General features: G+C 27.4%; 1 pseudogene; it reads left to right on the top strand.

Moving 5' to 3' along the window:
• The first annotated feature begins 2,193 nt into the window (after window positions 1-2,193).
• Window positions 2,194-6,047, top strand: LOC107024801 (annotated as a pseudogene).
• Window positions 6,048-6,719: the final 672 nt, after the last annotated feature.

Here is a 6,719-nt window from a genome sequence, read left to right on the forward strand (position 1 = left end):
AAAAAAAAAATAAGAATAACTTCATGAAATAATAATTATTAGTTAAGTGACCATTTGAGAAATTAACTCTAAAGCCAAGATAAATGGGTTATAGTTAAATTATGTTTTAAGTATGTCTTCATCGTTAATTGAAGGATTAATAAATGATTCGCAAATTAACGGAAAGAAAAAATATAAGTAATGCAAATAATATGATTACGTACGAGCACACTAAAAATATGACTTGTACATCTTGTGCACAACTAATTCTTTTTCTTTTCTTTTTGATTGTATAATACTACTAACTCTTCACTAAAGTGTCATTACTGGTATATATATATATATATATATATCTTATTAACGGAATAAGTATTCACCTCACTAAGATTTTAATGGATAACAAGAAAACGTCTAATATATGTATGTGTTAGGACAAAAACTCTATTTTTACAACTTATAAATAATATATAGGGAAAAGGGTCTGATATACCCCTTAACTTTATCATTTGGAGCTGATATATCCTTCGTTATAAAAGTGGCTCATATATGCCCTTACCGTTATACAAACGACTCACATATACCCCTGCCGTTACAAAATGGCTCACATATACCCTTCATTTAACGGAAGTTAAAAAATTAGTTTTAAATTTATATTTATTACTTGTAATTTTTAAAAAAAAATTATTTAGGGGTATATATGATTCTTCTATCAAAGTTCAAGGTATATTTTAATTTTTTTCATACATAAATTATTTTTTGACTTCTTTTATTATAATTATTTGAGTTTCTTATTCTTATTTTGTTTTTTTCTTTCATTACTTAGTTTAAAGAACAAAATTTAAACAATTTTTTTTTGTGTATTGTAATTTAATTTCGTATTCGAAGAAAAAATTTGGTCTACAATAAGTTTTACAAGAATATTAGTGAAACGTAAACAAATTTGATTATCAAAATAATAATTATAAATTAGTCATTGAAACAAAAAAAAGTAAAAAAAAAAATATGTTTTACGAGGATTATTTACTCATATGGGATTATATTTTTTAGAAAAAAATAATAAAAATTTAGATTAAAATTATTTTTTTTCATTTCCGTTAGAGGAAAAAGGTATATGTGAGCCATTTGTTTACAAGTAGGGGTATATATGTGCCACTTTCATAACAAGGGGTATATCAGCTCTAAATGACAAAGTTGAGGGGTATATTAGACCCTTTTCCCTAATATATATACTTGTAAATTGATATGTATGACTATATACACCAAAATATAACTTGTATATATACATAGTGCACGTAAGATTTATATATATATATATATATATATATATATATATATATATATATATGTATTACTGAAATCCTAGAGTGGAGATGTACAATTAATTACAAGTCATGCTTACCATTTTATTTTATTTAAAGTACAAGGTAGACTTTTATTTTGGTGAAAATCATATTCAGTATATTGAGAAATCATATATACACTACATAAGCAATTCAATAGGAATATTATAGGAAAAATGCACAAGTACCATCTAGACTGTAACCGAAATTCCAGAGACACATCTTAACTAAACTATGTTCCTATTACCTCCAAACTTTTTTATTAATAATTTTGTGCACCTTTTTGAATTACGTGACATCCAAATATTTCTCACGCGCCTTAATTGCGTAGAGTCACGAAATGTGCCACGTAACACAAAAGATGTATAAAATTACAAAAAAAATAATTCAGGGGAATAATAGGACATTAGATTAATTTAAGGTGTGTTTCGAAAATTTTGATTATAGCTGGAGGGGCACTTGTGCATTTTCTTAATTTTATATTTGCATTATTCAACTAATGATATACTATATTTAATTTTTTTTAATATAGCATGACTCTAATATGAATATCAAACATTCAAGGTGAAAAGATATTCCGAAGATCATTATGATAGAAGTGCAATTGATACTAAACGCATAATACATAAATGTGCCCTTTAACTTGACTTTGAATCACATTTATGCCCTTCAACTTTGACTGTGCACAAGTAGACACTTAAACTTGTATGAAGTTGAACAAATAGACACATATGTTCTACATGTCATTTTTTGTCCTACGTGTATTGTGTCATGTAGGACTCATGTGTTTATATATTTAAAAGTTGGATATTTAAAGTGCATGTTTGTGCATTATGAAAGTTGAAGGTCAAGTTTAGGGTACAATATACGTATTATGCCGATACTAAACGGTACAAGTTTCGCCCCTAAATTTTCATCAGGTGGATATGGAGGCGCTACTGCAGATGTATCTTGTGACGCGTACCATAAATACAAGGTGCGGAAGAGGAAACATGATCAATTTAAGTTCGAGTTTACATAATTGATGATTGCCTTTAAATATTGTATATTGCAGGACGATGTAAAACTCATGGCTGATACAGGTTTGGAAGGGTATAAATTTTTCATTTCGTGGTCGAGACTTATTCCCAGTAAGCTCTTTTTGTTCAACTACTTAGTACATACTAGTTTCTGAGCACGTGTTTCACACGTGTGTTTCATGTGAATTTTTATATATACGTTAGAATGACTAAATTTCATGGAAATATATATGTAAAATGCAATGAATAATAAAATGTAACAATTACAAAATAAGAATAAAGACTTACAGTAATAAAACATTCATAGAAAACTAAATTAAGAAGTCTAATAGAGAAAATAAAAAGACAAAAAGAAACAGATTCAAGAAAAAATACAATGTAGACATTATTCTTATAAGACTGATGTATATATAGATGAAAAAATAAGTACAGATTAGTACATAACTCTTTGAGTTCTTATCAATTCCTTTAACATCTTATCAAAATTCAAAAGTCTTCTTCATCTACTTTAACTATAGAATAAAAATAATAGCCTAATAATCTTGGTAAGGGTTTCATGAGATAAAGAAGTTGAATTTATATTTATAGAGTAGAAGGAATATCAAAAGATATCTTAAAGTTTTAGTTTAAATATTTGGAGGTTATGAATATGAAAAGATGAGAGTTATGAACATTAAGAGTATAAAAGTTGAATAAGTAATTAGAAAATAATAATAATAAATAAATGAATAATATAAAAAAAAAGAGTTAGCAAACCACTTAGAAAGAAAAACTAAAGTTCTTATCAGGTAATTAAGCATCAACTAATTTAAATTTGTGAAGCTAGAGTCATTCTTTAATATTAATCAAGAGGACATTATCAATATGTGTCTCCATTTTGAAGATAAATTTCGTTATTTATCATAAAGGATAATACTTTATCCACATAAATTATATTATTCATGAGAGAGGTTAAGGAAAATGTGATAAGAAGAGGAAAAGTATAACAATTTAGGTAAAGACTTTCTTTTTGAAAAAAATTATAATTATTATATACATATAGATTATAGATGATAAATATTATTAGATATTTAATTAGAAATTAATCTTAGGAAGTCTAAAATTTATTGACATTTAATTAAATTTATATAATCAAATATTTAAATATTTTATAACAATTTAATTTATAGAAGGGGTAAAATTGTAATTCAACTTTCAACTTTTTTAAATCATGCTTTTAGTAATACTAGTTTCCGGAACGTGCGTTGCACGTTTGTCACATACAATTATTATAAAGTTGAATTATTATATAGAAAATGTTGAAATTAGAAATATTAGTTTTACCAATTTATATTTCATTAAATAAAATTCATAATAATCGAATATTACATTTAACATCAAACACGAAATATGAAAAAATAATTATATTACTATAGCATCTAATAATATGAATATATCTATATGACTTTATCGTTAATAATCTCTCATTAAGCTCCATATTAGTAAGTACACAAATATGTAGCTAGTTAAAGAAACTATATTAGTAAGGAAAGATAAAAGTAAATAAATATTATAAAAGTACATTTAAAAACGAATCTAAATGTCATAAATTAGTAATTTCAGCACTAATAAAAATACACTTATAACATTCATAATTTCATAGAAGATTATATTAAAGAAGTATAATCGGTAAAGAATACAAAAAAATTAAACATATCAGAATAAATACAACATTCATATCCTTCTTAAGACTTTTATTATAACAATATATATAGTAAAAAGAAATACACAAGGAGTAGAGTTTTTTTTTTCTCCCGTAACAAAAAAAAAAAGCAATCTGAAATGGTAAAGATAAAATTTATGATACAAAATATCATTCTAATGAGGATCAACAAATATTAATATTTTAAAACAAAAAAAAAGTACCTAAAAATTGCCTAATGATTCACATCAACACGAGGCAAGTGGTAAAGAAAAATTATTTTTTCATGATACATATATATAGCTAAAGATTCATTGGATAAGATGAAAAGGTGAAGAGTTGTTTAAGTTAATTTTCAGAAGTTAAGTGGTCTTAGAAATGGGATAGAGGAAAGGTGATTGTTTTTACTAATAATTCAATACATTTAATTATACTAACTAAAGAGAGAGGATAACAAATTTAATCATTTAACCACATTAATTATAGAGAAAGAATAGATAATTTTTATTTTTTTAAAAAAGTAATTCCTAACAATTTCCTATGAAATAATTTCTAACAATTTTCTATAAAATATTTTTGTCTTTCAAAGTTTGACTTTACACCTTCTTATTTTTAGTATTTAGTATAATATAATATAATTTACTTAGTATGTAAAGAATTAGAATTTAAACCATTGTGTCTAGATGCATGTATTTAAATATGATTATTTAAAATTAAATTAATTATATATTAATATTTAATTTAATTTAGGAATAAAATAAGGGCAAAATAGTAATTCAACTTTTAAGTTAAGAGCTTCCCACTTATAATAATATATGATATGATAATGTTGTTGTAAGCTTTATCTTTCTTTCTCTTTATGTAGATGGAAGAGGTCCTGTTAATCCTAAGGGATTGCAGTATTACAATAATCTAATTGATGAGATCGTCCGTCATGGTAAAGATCACACTTCCATATGCACTAGTTCTAATTTTTCCAGAGTTGAGAAATGATCTATTGATTATCTGATTGACTCCGTTGTGTTTTTATTTTTCCTTAATTTGTAGGAATTCAACCACATGTTACTCTATGTCACAGTGATCTGCCACAAGTACTTGAACGTGTATGGAGGATGAATGAGTCGAAAAATAATGTGTGATGCAGAGTACTTTTAGTTTCGTTCATGTTTTGCTACACATTCGAAATGATATAACATGATTGTTGATGTTTTTCTTTTAGCAATGACTTCACTGCCTATGCAGATGTGTGCTTCAAGAGTTGAGGTTAATGTATTCACTCTAGGCGGTTATGATATAATGGAACGAGCCCTCCAAATCATTGTTCCCCGCCCTTCGGAATGAGACCCTGCCCTATTGGTAACTCGTCAACCGAGCCTTACATAGCAGGTCATAATTTACTGTTCGCGCGTTCAGCTGTAGTGAGACTCTACAGGAGAAAATACAAGGTATCATCTTTAAACATATCGACTACTATTTTTTACTTGTGTACTAAAATCCCCAAATGTTTGCTAATAGTGTGTATGCGCTCCAGTGCAGTCGACTCAACATGGTTTTGTTGGATTAAATCTCTTTGTGTTTTGGTCTCTTCCTTATACAAATAAAACAGCTGATGTAACTGCAGCACAACGAGCTAATGAGTTTTACCTCGGCTGGTAAGATGAAGAAGTTTCTTAGCTTATATACATTTCGACTATCTCAAACATTTAACGACTAATAAATTTCCTATCCTCAATGAAGGATTGTGGATCCGTTGGTATTTGGAGACTATCCCGATATGATGAAGAAGAATGTTGGTTCTAGATTTCCCAAATTCATGAAACAAGAATCTAAGCATGTTAAAGGTGCTGTAGATTTCATAGCCCTGAATCATACAGCTCCACCAGCCTGGAAAATGATAATGTGTTGTTTGTTTTGTCAGGTCAAATGACACCACGAAATGCAACGTTAAATGACACGACTCGGATAGAATATCTGCAAGCTTATATTGGAAATTTGCTTGATGCTGAGGTAAGCCCCCCTCTATCTTAACATTACACAATTTTGTTATTTAATGAGAGACGCGAAGGGGCTCATCAAAAGTACTCCCTTGACTTCTTCTTATTTTACTTCTTTATATTTTGAATCTCCTAGCTCTCGACACTCTAGAGACATGACATATTTTATTGATTTGTTATTTCTATGAATGGATCAAATGTGAAAGGCTACTTCACATGATCATTTTTAGACTGTTTTGAGTTAACAAGATATCCAAAGGTTTCTGCACATTGGTACTCTAATTTCTTAAAGGGAAAAGGCTACAAACATAGTGATAAACTACTACTTCATTCTTCTCAATGAGCATCTTTTTCCTTCCTCAATATTGTGTTTACAATCTCAGTTAGGGATTTCACAAATTTCTCTATGGGTCGGGAGGGTAGGAGAAAGTTTGGTGGATTGAAATTTAATTTTATCCATAGAAAGGCGTCACGTAATTATTAATAATAATAAAAAAGAAATACAGGGTTGTTAGTTTAAGGGTGATAATGGACCAAAAAAATTGACTGATGGGTAAAATCTAACCAATAGGTGATTGAAGAATATTTTTAAATCTTTTTCAAATAGTACGAAGATATTTTTGGCCATTTTTGGTATATCTTTTTGTCAATTAATTTTTTGGACTATTAAAGGCGGAAATTTTTTTATTTTTTAAAATTAAAAATT

The sequence above is a fragment of the Solanum pennellii genome, chromosome 1 (assembly GCF_001406875.1).
Source record: "Solanum pennellii chromosome 1, SPENNV200".
In the NCBI taxonomy this organism is placed as follows: domain Eukaryota; kingdom Viridiplantae; phylum Streptophyta; class Magnoliopsida; order Solanales; family Solanaceae; genus Solanum; species Solanum pennellii.